At 36.9% G+C, this 14,813-nt stretch overlaps 1 long non-coding RNA gene across 1 annotated transcript; it reads left to right on the top strand.

Annotated features, from left to right (window-relative positions):
- The first annotated feature begins 4,262 nt into the window (after positions 1 to 4,262).
- On the top strand, positions 4,263 to 5,423 carry LOC104218459 (uncharacterized). The gene is made up of 2 exons (XR_709006.1): positions 4,263 to 4,415; positions 4,929 to 5,423. It is a non-coding gene; the product is annotated as an uncharacterized lncRNA (long non-coding RNA).
- Positions 5,424 to 14,813: the final 9,390 nt, after the last annotated feature.

Here is a 14,813-nt window from a genome sequence, read left to right as displayed (position 1 = left end):
TGGATCTCTAGATCGAACTCTTTCAATAAAAACACCCACCGCATTAACCTTGCCTTTGAATCCTTCTTGCTCATTAAGTATCGATACGCCGCATGATCGGTGTGGATAATCACCTTTGTACACATCAAGTACGGGCAGTACTTCTTCATAGCAAAGATAATAGCAAGGAGCGTTTTTTCAGTCACCGTGTAATTGACTTGGGCATCGTTCATGGTCTTACTAGCATAGTAGACCGGATGAAAAATTTTGTTGATATGTTGCCCCAAAACTCATTCGACCGTCACATCACTTGCGTTACACATGAGCTCAAAAAGCAAACTCCAATCTGTTGCGGTGATAATAGGAGTAGTTGTCAATTTGAACTTGAGAAATTCAAATGCCTTGATGCAATCCTCATTGAAATGGAATTTGGCATCCTTCTCCAAAAGCTTACACAAGGGGTTCACCACTTTGGAAAAATACTGGATGAAACGGCGATAAAACCCTGCATGTCCCAAGAAACTCCTCACTCCCTTCATGGATGTAGGGGCGGAAGTTTAGAAATCACCTCTATTTTGTCCTTGCCGACCTCAATACCATTCTTTAAAATTTTGTGTCCAAGGACAATGCCTTCCTCGACCATAAAGTGACATTTCTCCCAATTCAATACCAAGTTCGTCTCTTCACATCTTGCCAAGACCTTATCCAAAATTTTCAAGCAATCATCAAAAGAATTTCCGATCACAGAAAAGTCATCCATGAAGACCTCAAGAAAAACCTCCACGATGTCGGTGAATATAGCCATCATACACCGTTGAAAAGTCATCTGTGCATTGCATAACCCAAATTGCATCCACAAGAATGCGAAAGTACCATAGGGACATGTGAAAGTAGCCTTTTCTTGATCCTCCAGAGAAATAAGAATTTGATTGTATCCGGAATACTCATCGAGGAAACAATAGAAAGCACGGACAGCCAACCTATCAAGCATTTGATCAAGGAAGGGAAGTGGGAAATGATCTTTCCTTGTGACATTTTGAGCTTGCAATAGTCCATAATCATTAAATAAGTCACAAGGAAAGATCATTTCCCACTTCCCCTCCTTGATCAAATGCTTGATAGGTTGGCCGACCGTGATTTCTATTGTTTCCTTGATAGGTATTGTGAGCATGTGATTTTTGCCCTATATGAATTACTCCTATAAAATCCAGGAAAATAGATTTTTTCCAATTATTTGCCATTTTATATTTAATTTTGTAGGATTTTATTAATTGTTTACATTTTGTGCACGTTTAATTTTTATTAAAATCATGAAAAATACCAAAAATATCATGCATTGTATTTAGGTTTTGTTTTTATATTTTTAGCATTAATTAGTTAATTATTTATTTTATTAAAACATAAAAATCACAAAATAGCCCATTTTACATTTTTTGCCTTTTAATTTTTTAGATTATTGATTTTTCTCTTTTAATTTAGGATCAAGTAATTTTTATAATTTTTTATAATTAGGTAATTGATTAGCTTCACAATTTAGATTAATTTAGGATTTTAATTAAAAAAGAAAAAAACAAGAAAAGAAAAGGAAAGAAAAGTGGAAGGGGGTTTTTGAAATCTGAAAATGGTTTGATTTTTACACCAAAATCGGCCCAAAATTTCCTTTAAAAATAACCCAAACCCAAGCCCAAACCAGGCCACCCGGTCCAGGTCCCCTCAAAATACCAAACGACCCAGTTTTGACCAAAAAGAATCTCATCCGTTGATCATCAAAAATCAAACGGCTGGGAACTGCTTAGGTTTTGGTATATAACTGTCTGAAACCCCATTTTCCCCCATTACCCTTCTCATTTTCATCATCCCCTCTGTATCTAAACCAAAACCTAGCCGACCTAAGAACCCCCGCCGTCTCCGCCGCCAACCAACACCGGAAATCGCCTCACGACGATTCTGGTGCCCCAAACACCACCAAATTAACACCCTGTGACCCCCGTCCCTTCCTCTTTCCAAATCTCCTAACCATTTTTCCCAAATCCTCATCAAACCTTCGAATCTTAAATATAAAATCGAAATCCCCAAAACCCTAAATCACCCAAATGACCCCAAACTCACACCATGCAATCCCTCTCTCCTCCTCTTCCCAAATATCCCCATGGTTCCTCTCAAATCAGCCTCAGTCTTGTCGAATCTTAAATCTAAGATTCCGAAAACCCTAATTGTCCCTGCTCGAGTTTTGTTTAAGGTGGGGTTATATGAACCCAAAGTTCTCAACAAAGAACAGTCGATTAATGGACAAACAAATTCAAATTTCCCCTCTTTCAGATTCGGCCGAGTTCAATATTGCCTACTCCAAAGCCTCAGGTCCTTTCTTCTTCTTTTTTTCTCTTTCTTATTCTTGATATATGTTTCATCTTTGTATTTTTCTTTCATGTACAAAAGAGTTCTGTTTTAAATCACCGGTAATTAGGTTTTCCACTATGTTTAATTTTCTTTACATGATCATCTGTTTTGTTGCTTGTTTTATTCTATCGATTAGGTTTAATTTGTAGCTAATTGTCAACTAATTGGTTAGTCTAGGGTTTCAGATTTCTTATTTCTTTGTTATTAGTTCTTAATATGCTATAGTTAGTCAATTTTCGTTTTCAATAATCATGCACGTTTAGGGATTGAATTTTTTATTTGAGTTTAATTCTAGACCTAATTGATTTAGCCTTAGAAATATTAGTTTAGCTGATTAACTCGTTTGATTGGTAATTTGATTAGTTTGATCTTTAGATTTTTTCTTGGCTTCACCACCCTGTTTTGTTTTGTTTAAAATAAAGGTTGTAAAATACAGTTTTCATGTTTAAGTTTAAATTGTTAAGTCACTAGTCTAGGAGTAAATGTTTTGGATTAAGCCTTAAAATACCCTTAAACCTAAAAGGAAAAATGCATAAGTACCCCTATGACCTATACCCAGATTTTCAGCTACGCACTTTTTCTTTGCGGGAATTCTATTACCTCCCCCCCCCCCCAAACTTATTTTAAATGTAATTATTTGTACCCTTAACGCTGACGTGGCAGAGTGTGTGTATTTCACTCTCCCAAAGGAGAGTGAGAAGCAAGAAAAATAATTTTCAAATTATTTTTTATTCTTTTTTATCATTTTTTCTTACTTTCTTTTCCTTTTCCTTTTTCTTTGTCTTTTTTCTTTTACTTTTTTTTCATTTCTTCTCTAATTCCGGCGGATATTCATTCACCGACGACTTTGTCTAACCCTTTTTCTTCCATTTTTTCTTTTCACACACAAATTAAACTCTCAAAAAGATCTATTCATAAGCAAAGCAAAATAAACTCAGATTTGGGGGAAAATATTCATCATCGAAAAACCTTCTCACGCCGGAAAAGAAATGATGTATTGAAATTTTAACTGGATTTCTCAGCTTATATTGGTTTTTATTTCTTTTGCTCTTCCTCCCACACATAAATTATACTTTCAAGAAAAATTTATATATATAAAACAAAACACACTTAGATCGGGATAAAAATCTGTCGCTGGAAAAAAAATTCGCCGAAAAAAATGGTGTTTATGAAATTTCGAAGATCACCATTTTATGCCGCCAGTGACCAAAACAAAAAGAAAGAGAATGAAATAACAAAAAATGAGAATAATAAGAAATAATAAATAAGAAAAAAAGGATAAGAAAAAGAAGAAAGAAAAAAAAGTACTAAAAATACATGTGGGGGTGCGTGTAGCTCACCACTTGCCAAGAGTTTGGTTGTCAGCGTTAAGGGTGAAAATAATGACATTTAAAATAAGTTTAGGTGGGTAATAAGATTCCCGCAAAGAAAAAGTGTGTAGTTGAGAATCCGGATATAGGTCAGGGGGGTACTTATGCATTTTCCGAACCTAAAATTCTTTTCAGAATTAAACGGACTTTGAAACTAGCCTAGAACCCCTAATGTTGGAATTTTCTGGATTATTCTAGGAGATTCCACAAGAGTTTTGAAATCAGAATTTAGGCCAGGGCTAGTTAGAATTCAAATAAACCAGCAAATGGGAGGGTAAAATTGGAATTCTATATAGGTTAATATCAGAAGGTTCTAGGTCTTTGGACAGTTGTCCCATTTTAGCAAAAGATGCTGAAATTTGGGTGGAAAAAAGGACAAACAGCTGTAAAAGATGTTGTACTATTCTGAATTTCAAAATTTTAGGTTAGAATATTCCTTTTTGATGCCTTTTTATGCAGTCTATAAAAGGAAAACATTCCCTCACTCACACACAGACATTTATCACCATTCTCTGCACAAAAGTTTTTTCTTCTGAAAAAACATCATATTTCAGAAACTTTAGAAAACATTCAAAACTTCTTATTTCTGGTTTTCACAAGCTGAGAAACATGGTTTAAAGTGGAGGATTTTCTTGGTTTCTTTAGCTGGGATTTCTGATTTCAAAGCTGGTTTGATTTGTTTTAAATTTTTGGGTTATTTTGGATTGCTGTTATTGTGTTGGTTTTATTGTTGCTGCTCCTTCTTTTCAGAAGTTTTCAACCAATTTTTCCTTTATTTTATACTTGTTGTTTTCTGATTGCTGTTCATTCAAGGTGTTGCCTTCAGTTCCCTCACCATGTATTGTTGTTTTTTTCTGAAATGGAATGCTAAATATTGAGTTTGTTTCAATCAATGGGTTTTATGTGGTTTTTGATTGACTTGTATAGATATAGCTAGATTTACTGCTTAAAAATCAGCATGACTCCCATTATGTGGATTAATAATCACCTCTGACCTCTTCTCTTTCTACATGCTCAAACTTAAAAAAAAATTGTTAAACTTTAGACTAAAATAAAGGTTCAGCATGCTAAAATAGTCATCTGCTTTTTCTTGCTTTGTTATTTCGAAAATAGGGATGTAGTAGTTAATAGGATCCATGTAAATGCTGAAATCTACTTTCATTTTGTTGTTTTGTATGTCAGTAGCCACAAAGCCAAACAACCTCAAGGTTGGAGCTTGAAATGTTGACTTGTGAGAAACAACTCTATAGCTGATTTCTTGCAAGTTTGCACCTTGGTTTGGAGGATCTGATGGCAGGGAAAAAACTGAAGCTAGGAGGAATTTCCCTTTTGTTTACTTTAAAAATTCCCTTCCTTCTTTTTTAGATGTTAGTTACACTTAGGATTATATTGTAAATTCAGGGATATTCAGTAGATAAAATGATTGTTAGAATAATTTTTAAATTCAGTTTTTGTTTAATTATTAGTATAGGGTCATAGCAGTTGGACCTCTTTGTAATAAACATTATTATTGTGTAATGGTTTGGACATGGCATGAATTGAGCCAGGCTTACAACAAGGCCCAACATGGGACTCATTTGAGCAAGTCTGGGCCCAGGCAAATGGCCCTGGGCGTTGAACCCAGTAGAGTGATTTTAATTGTGAATTTTTCAAAAACACGTTATTATGTCTTGCTAAGTTCTGCGTTTAATTATTAACTAGCATTGTTGTTTGATTCTTGAATACTGATTTTACTTAACATCAATTGAATATATTTGTTGTGAATAGGCGAATTCAGTTAATTTTAGAGGTGGATAGGCCCAGCTAGAAAATGTGTAGCAACTGGACCCGCCTACATATAAGCCCAATATAGGCTGTTCCATTCGGACTCAGCAGGACACTTTTGAGTCCTTTCTTTCTGGGCCAAATGCCAGCCCAGTACAGCTTTAAGGTTATTGATTTCCCCCTTAAGTAAATAATTAATGGACCATTGCTGGCCCAAACACCTTCTCAAAAGTGATTTTAAAAGCTTAGCCTTCCACCCTTTAAGCATGTCCTCAATTTAATAGAACCTTATTGAATTCCAAATTAGGAGTAAAATATTAGTATCCTTATGTTTTGCTTAAATATGAACCTTGTTAAAATAAAATTGAGGTGTGTCATACACAAGCGAAACCCATAACTTATGGCCCTCATATTAGTATTTTAACTTAGATACTAAAAATAACAGTCGTAGTTTGTTTTAGGCTCGACTTAGACTATTAGGGTGATTATGTATACATTCGCATAACATAATTACGAATTTTGTTTTAAAAATAAATCGAGGGATGCGTTCGCGCAACTTCAACCAAACCTTCTTAATAAATAAACAAAGCGTCATTAATTGTGGACACGTTCGCGTGACATAATTTTTGACGCGCCAAAGGAAATGGGTATACGTACGCGTAACTCAATTCTTTAATTACGAATAAATCAAGTGATCAAAAGCGGTAAAGGTAAATGCACATAGGTTCTTAAAATAAGTAATTAGAAAATTTAAGCCAAGTATAAATCGCTAAGCGACCGAACTAGAATCACGGAACCCGGGAATGCCTAACACTTTCTCTCGGGTTAACAGAATTCCTTATCTAGAATTTCTGGTTCGCAGACTTTTAAATAAAGTCAAAAATTTCCTCGATTTGGGATTTAAAAATAAACCAGTGACCTGGGACACCAAAAATAAATTATTCCAAGTGACGACTCTAAAATTTAAATAAAATAATCCCATTTCGATTAATGTCACTTTAATTGGAAAAACACTTTTTTATCCCCTTTCGGGTGGTAAAAAAGGAGGTGTGACAGGTATTCTAGCTATAATCAAATTCTTATTGTCGCACCTCCTTTTTCCCGCGCCCGCGGGGCGCGTGGGGAGTTTTCTCCAATTGAAGGACAGTCGAAACGGGATTTGTTTATTTGTTTTAGAGTCGCCACCTGGGAATTTTAAGGCGTCCCAAGTCACCAATTATAATCCCTGAATCGAGGAGAATATGACTCTGTTTATTATTCTGCGAACCAGAAATCCTGAGTAAGGAATTCTGTTAATCCGGAAGAAGGTGTTAGGCATTTCCGGATTCCGTGGTTCTAGCACGGTCGCTTAACTGTTTTTATTATTGGCTTAATTACCTTGATTTTATTAAATACATTGATGTTACATGTTTTTACTACCGCTTATTGATGACCCTTCTTTGAATCGAATTACGCGTACGTATATTCGTGTTAAAAAAAATTGCGGACTTGTGTCACGCGTACGTGTACACAATAACTTTTTATAATATATTTATTAAGCAATCATTTTTCGAAATTGTGTTGGATCAAGAATATTTGTTTTTCTTGAATAATGAACCGTACATCTCGGGTTTTTATGAAATTGATTTAACGCCTTTTGGAAAAATCCTTTTATTAAATATTCGTTCGAAATTGCGCGTACGCATAATCCGAATTTTTACTTTAAAAAATATAACCAGGGTACGCGAACGTATCCCTAATTGTGCAAAATATTTGTAATGGTTTAGGGATTTTCCATAAATTGTTTATTATATTCATGTATTTCTTTTATGTAAAAATCATGAGAAAACTCCTATTTAGAGGCCTATAAATTCTTTGAAAAGAATTTGCAATCTATTAAAGGTTATTCGTCGATTATAATTTCCGAATATAGGATATATTCATTCCAACTATTCAAATTCAAAGAACAGAATAAAAATATGATTAATACTATTTTTAAACAAATATGACATATATATATATGCCAAAGAATAAATTGCATATGATACTGAAAATAAATGATTCATAAAGGAAGGAAATATTTTCCGAGAATTTTCATTATTTACTTAATGCAAATTCTATTTCTAATTATCATTGATGTAAAGTGTGGCAATTTATGCTTGTACATCTCTTTTCATTATCATATATTCGCTTTTAATCTAATAGGCCTAATTATTTGGTCACTTTGTTTTATGAAGGTAGATAAGCATCGAATTTATAGGAAGGGAATTATTATACAAGTTAATTCAACAAAGTTACCTTACATGCAACCTAACTGTTTGGCGTAAACATTCATAACGTTTTAACATCATGACGAGCTATACCAACTTACTTTACTCATATGATTATACCTGTCATCATACCATATAATAACTTATATCAATCTAAACAAAATCATATTTGTTACAAGATATTCTACTAATGTAACTTCTTCATCTTCACATTTAACTAATGGTACTATGGGATGTAATCAATGGCCCATTTTTATACCTTACTCCCTGTTTTGAAAATTCACATATACCTATACCAATGAGATTTCGAAATGGACAACATTATTACAAAGCTTTATATGAATTTCAAAATAAGACAATTTAACTCATGCTATCAAATTGAATTCACTACTGATTAACTAACATAAAGATGAAATTAAAACTAATGAACTTGGACAATTGGAAAATAGCATTTCAATTCAAGCTTCGTTGATGAGTCATGTCGAATCTCTTTCCAACTTAAAATTTAAAAGACATGTACCTGGAAATGGAGGTAGAAGAAGTAAGTTTCAGCAGTTGCAGCAGTAACAAAAATAGCGAAATACCAGTATTCCCATAGATTTGAGTAATAATAAGATCCGAAGAAAACAGATGCACTGTACAGTTATTTTTAAACTGGACACTTCAGATGTTAACTGAATCAATGGAACCAAGTAAGGTTGAACAGATTCAACAAAAGAACAATATTTCAAATTTCAATTCCTTTTCAGTTTCAAATTCCCATTTTTCTGATTTTTTTTCTGTTTCTGTTGCTGTATATCTGTGTATGTGTGTGACTGCTCTTTTGTTCCTTTTCTGTTTCTTTTTCCTCTCCTAAAATCTCTCAAACTCTCCTCTTCTGAAAACTGATCCTAAAAATCTGTTTGCTTTCCCAATTTCACACTCTCTTTTTCTCTTAAAACTCTTAAAGTCTGCCCTCTTAAAACTCCTTAAAAACTCTCCTAAAATTCTCTAAGGTCTGTCAAAGTCTGTCCCTTTTAAGCTGTCCAGCTCCTGTATTTATACAGGGCTGGTTGCACCTTTGTCATGGTGGCTGGACCCTCTATCCCTTTAAAAATTAGAAAGTTTCCATTAAAACTACTTTTTAATACTTTATGTGATCCTAACATGATTTTCAGCAGCCCCATTATTCCTTGTTCCTCCTTTATTACTTAAATATAGCCATTAACACTCCATTATCAGCCCACTATTATATCATATTTCCCTCACTGTTTTATCCCAAAAATACCCTAGAAATCCTATTGTAATTCTATTATTACTGCCTTTAAACTCAGAATTTCACAGTACAGATTTTACAATCTGTTTAAACAGCTATAACCAATCCTAAAGTTTGGACTAAATTCTAATTAAAAAGGGTAACTCCTAACACAATTACATTCAATCAAACATTGATAGAATCATACTGAATTCAGAAACAATCATTATAGCAACATATTACACTGAGTTCAGTAACTGAGCTTTAACTTTGAACAATAAATCAAACAAACACAGGATCATTGTCAATACTGACAATGCCCTGAAACTTTAATGTTCAGACAATAACATATATACAACACTTATTTTGACAGATTGATATAAATGTAAACAAAGGTGATTTAACTGACGAGTATTAATTTAAACTGATTATCTACAAAAATTGTCCATAATTGGTCTAAAACAATAGAAGCAGACTATTTTTTTATTAGCATTATCATAAGTGAGAATTCATAATATAACTAATCGACGAACTTAATCGAGTCGATTACTTACATTATGAACAATCACAACCAACTGAAACAGTTTCATATTTGACCATATAGACGGGCATGAGACAAAGGTGACAGAATTAATCAAATAAAATCATGAAAAATTAACAAGCTATTAAGACAAACAACAACACACGTAGAATACACAAAATAATAGAAAAAATACCTTTGAATCTTCAATTTTAATCCGACTCGAACTCAGCTTGGATTTGGATTTTTGTTTGAAATCAAACAGACCTTAGTCGAAGTATTTTCCACTGAAAATACTTCGACTAAGGTCGATTGAACCTCAATCTTTACTTAATCTGAACAGAATCCGAAAGTTTGGTATTTTTAGGGTTCTTAAAAATTCGATTTGGGATTTAACCACTTCTAGGCAGATTCGAAAGGAACCAAAGATGACACAAGGGTGAGGGAGGCCTAGGGGTCATTTGGTGTTAGTTTGAAACGGATCTGAGTTTGTTCTTGTTTGGTCCGAATCTTCAAAAGAAGATTCGAGAAGTTCCGAACTGATTCGAACCAAACAAACGATAGATCCATACTCAGGGTGACTAGGGGAAGCTATGGTGTCGATTTGGGACTGTTAGGTTTAGATCTGAACTTGGCTCGAATCTTCAAATGAAGATTCGAGAACCTTCAGGGAGATTCGAACCAAGCAGATAACATATTTGGATAGAGGAGGTTCATGGGGTTCTGGGGTGTTATTTTGGTGACCGGCGGCGTTGATGCCGCCGGGTTTCAGGCGGTGGAATCCTAGGGCGGCTAGGGTTAGGAGTGGGGGTTTGGGGGACGATGATGAACAGTGTAGGAGGGGGGGTGTTCAGTTAGGGGCCGGGTAAAGGCTTGGGATTTATATAGGGGTGGGGTGGATTGGTATCGTCCGTTGGATCAAGTAGAATGGATGGCCAGGATTAATTCATTATACCAAACGACGTCGTTTGGTTTAAAGTTGGGGTCGGACTGAATCGGGTCATTGGGTCGGGTTATGGGTTGCGGGTAAGGGCAGGGGATCTTGACCGTTGATTGGATTTAATCCAACGGCCCTTGATGAGAGGTGACCAAACGACGTCGTTTGGTTCTGGCTTTGAATTGGACCGGACCTGGGAGTGTTGGAATTGGGCTGTGGAAGGGTAATTCGATTTGGGCCTGGATTTTAAATCCAGGTCCAATTTTCCCATTCTATTTTATTTTATTTTCTGATTTTATTATTAATAAAAAAATCCTAATAACATTATAAAACAATTTTTAACCTTACATACAAATATTAATTATTTCATAACAACTATTTAACACATAGTCAAAACATTAATCACACAGTAACATATTTAAAAATAGAACGAATGCATATTTTTTTGTGATTTTATTGAAATTATCTCTTAAATGCATAATTAAATCCTATATGCATGCAATATGTATTTTATTTTATTTTTCATTTTATTATGACAATGTAAACACTTACGGACATAACACAAGTATTTAACACCACGCAAAAATTCAAAAATTATACAGTAAAAGAAATTTATTTTATTTTTTGATTTATTTTGGAGTAGTTTTCATTAAAGCAAAAATCACGTGCTCACAGCTGCCCCTCTTTGTGCGGAAACTCGAAGAGTTTTCGTGCAAAGATAAAGTGAGCGGATACGAGCGATTTTTGCCCGTTCGAATACTCCGTGGGAAGCATTTTTAGAAAGATTTGACCGAACCTCTGCTTCAAAGGTTTCCTACATATCCTTGGCTATAAAGGAATCAGGTCAGTGTAGTTCGGGAATTTTTGGGTAGCTGGGACTACCATGGGACTGTGATGTTACTGCTGCTTCGTGTTATTTTTACTGCTTGCTGACCTCCTTATTACACCTTTCTTTAAAGGAAATACAAAATTAAACTAGATTACGGTACAGGAATTATAAAAAATATTATCTAGATCATGCCCTTGTGTTTCTTGTTGTCTTGATATCTTGGTGACTCTTGGGCATTTTGGCTTATTCCGTATTCCTTTTTGGAACTCTTGTAGTTTCTTTGTCCTTATTCTCCAGGTGGACGCCTGACTTCTTCTTTTCTCATCCTCATTCTCCAGGTGGACGCCTGACTTCTTCAATTCTTTGTCCTCATTCTCCAGGTGGACGCCTGACTTCTTCTTTTCTCATCCTCATTCTCCAGGTGGACGCCTGACTTCTTCAATTCTTTGTCCTCATTCTCCAGGTGGACGCCTGACTTCTTCTTTTCTCATCCTCATTCTCCAGGTGGACGCCTGACTTCTTCAATTCTTTGTCCTCATTCTCCAGGTGGACGCCTGACTTCTTCTTTTCTCATCCTCATTCTCCAGGTGGACGCCTGACTTCTTCAATTCTTTGTCCTCATTCTCCAGGTGGACGCCTGACTTCTTCTTTTCTCATCCTCATTCTCCAGGTGGACGCCTGACTTCTTCAATTCTTTGTCCTCATTCTCCAGGTGGACGCCTGACTTCTTCAATTCTTCATCCTCATTCTCCAGGTGGACGCCTGACTTCTTCTTTTCTCATCCTCATTCTCCAGGTGGACGCCTGACTTCTTTAATTCTTTGTCCTCATTCTCCAGGTGGACGCCTGACTTCTTTAATTCTCTGTCCTCATTCTCCAGGTGGACGCCTGACTTCTTTAATTCTCTGTCCTCATTCTCCAGGTGGACGCCTGACTTCTTCAATTCTTCATCCTCATTCTCCAGGTGGACGCCTGACTTCTTCAATTTTTTCATCCTCATTCTCCAGGTGGACGCCTGACTTCTTTAATTCTCTGTCCTCATTCTCCAGGTGGACGCCTGACTTCTTTAATTCTCTGTCCTCATTCTCCAGGTGGACGCCTGACTTCTTCAATTCTTCATCCTCATTCTCCAGGTGGACGCCTGACTTCTTCAATTTTTTCATCCTCATTCTCCAGGTGGACGCCTGACTTCTTTAATTCTTTGTCCTCATTCTCCAGGTGGACGCCTGACTTCTTTAATTCTCATCCTCATTCTCCAGGTGGACGCCTGACTTCTTCTTTTCTCATCCTCATTCTCCAGGTGGACGCCTGACTTCTTTAATTCTTTGTCCTCATTCTCCAGGTGGACGCCTGACTTCTTTAATTCTCATCCTCATTCTCCAGGTGGACGCCTGACTTCTTCAATTTCTTTATCCTCATTCTCCAGGTGGACGCCTGACTTCTTCAAATTTCATCCTCATTCTCCAGGTGGACGCCTGACTTCTTTAATTCTCTGTCCTCATTCTCCAGGTGGATGCCTGACTTCTTCAGTTCTTTGTCCTCATTCTCCAGGTGGACGCCTGACTTCTTTAATTCTCATCCTCATTCTCCAGGTGGACGCCTGATTTCTTCAATTTCTTCATCCTCATTCTCCAGGTGGACGCCTGACTTCTTTAATTCTTCATCCTCATTCTTCAGGTGGACGCCTGACTTCTTCTTTTCTCATCCTCATTCTCCAGGTGGATGCCTGACTTCTTTAATTCTTTGTCCTCATTCTCCAGGTGGACGCCTGACTTCTTTAATTCTCTGTCCTCATTCTCCAGGTGGACGCCTGACTTCTTTAATTCTCTGTCCTCATTCTCCAGGTGGACGCCTGACTTCTTCAATTCTTCATCCTCATTCTCCAGGTGGACGCCTGACTTCTTCAATTTTTTCATCCTCATTCTCCAGGTGGACGCCTGACTTCTTTAATTCTCTGTCCTCATTCTCCAGGTGGACGCCTGACTTCTTTAATTCTCTGTCCTCATTCTCCAGGTGGACGCCTGACTTCTTCAATTCTTCATCCTCATTCTCCAGGTGGACGCCTGACTTCTTCAATTTTTTCATCCTCATTCTCCAGGTGGACGCCTGACTTCTTTAATTCTTTGTCCTCATTCTCCAGGTGGACGCCTGACTTCTTTAATTCTCATCCTCATTCTCCAGGTGGACGCCTGACTTCTTCTTTTCTCATCCTCATTCTCCAGGTGGACGCCTGACTTCTTTAATTCTTTGTCCTCATTCTCCAGGTGGACGCCTGACTTCTTTAATTCCCATCCTCATTCTCCAGGTGGACGCCTGACTTCTTCAATTTCTTTATCCTCATTCTCCAGGTGGACGCCTGACTTCTTCAAATTTCATCCTCATTCTCCAGGTGGACGCCTGACTTCTTTAATTCTCTGTCCTCATTCTCCAGGTGGACGCCTGACTTCTTTAATTCTCTGTCCTCATTTTCCAGGTGGACGCCTGACTTCTTTAATTCTCATCCTCATTCTCCAGGTGGATGCCTGACTTCTTCAATTCTTTGTCCTCATTCTCCAGGTGGACGCCTGACTTCTTCAATTTCTTTATCCTCATTCTCCAGGTGGATGCCTGACTTCTTCAATTTTCATCCTCATTCTCCAGGTGGATGCCTGACTTCTTCAATTTTTTATCCTCATTCTCCAGGTGGACGCCTGACTTCTTTAATTCTCTGTCCTCATTCTCCAGGTGGACGCCTGACTTCTTTAATTCTCTGTACTCATTTTCCAGGTGGACGCCTGACTTCTTTAATTCTCATCCTCATTCTCCAGGTGGACGCCTGACCTCTTCAATTCTTTGTCCTCATTCTCCAGGTGGACGCCTGACTTCTTCAATTTCTTTATCCTCATTCTCCAGGTGGACGCCTGACTTCTTCAATTTTCATCCTCATTCTCCAGGTGGAGGCCTGACTTCTTTAATTCTCTGTCCTCATTCTTCAGGTGGACGCCTGACTTCTTTAATTCTCTGTCCTCATTTTCCAGGTGGACGCCTGACTTCTTTAATTCTCATCCTCATTCTCCAGGTGGACGCCTGACTTCTTCAATTCTCATCCTCATTCTCCAGGTGGACGCCTGACTTCTTCAATTCTTTGTCCTCATTCTCCAGGTGGACGCCTGACTTCTTTAATTTCATCCGGTATTTCCTGACACAAATATTGTATTTGCCCCTGTTTTAAATCAAAGAAAACTTCGTTAGTTTAAAGCAGGGTGGTTGACTGGGGTATTCTTGCCGATGGTGATGCTTCTCTTCGTTTCTCTTTGTTGCCTTGGAATGGTTGAAAAGACTGTTTTGTCCTTGTAATTGATCCTTGACTATAGGATTCCCCTCTGTATGTTTTCCTTCAAACCCTTTTAACTGTAATCATATGTCCCTTCTGACTTTGCTGATCCACTTTTGATTTCACCTTTCTTACACCCATATCCTTTGTCTTCCACTTTTTGTGGCCGTATTTTGCATCATGTAACCTTGAATCTTGGTAGTATACCTTGACATTCCTTCT

Source organism: Nicotiana sylvestris, chromosome 4 (assembly GCF_000393655.2).
Source record: "Nicotiana sylvestris chromosome 4, ASM39365v2, whole genome shotgun sequence".
Lineage (NCBI taxonomy): Eukaryota > Viridiplantae > Streptophyta > Magnoliopsida > Solanales > Solanaceae > Nicotiana > Nicotiana sylvestris.
The sequence above is the reverse complement of the archived record's forward strand: the minus strand, read 5'-3'. Positions and strand labels throughout refer to the sequence as shown.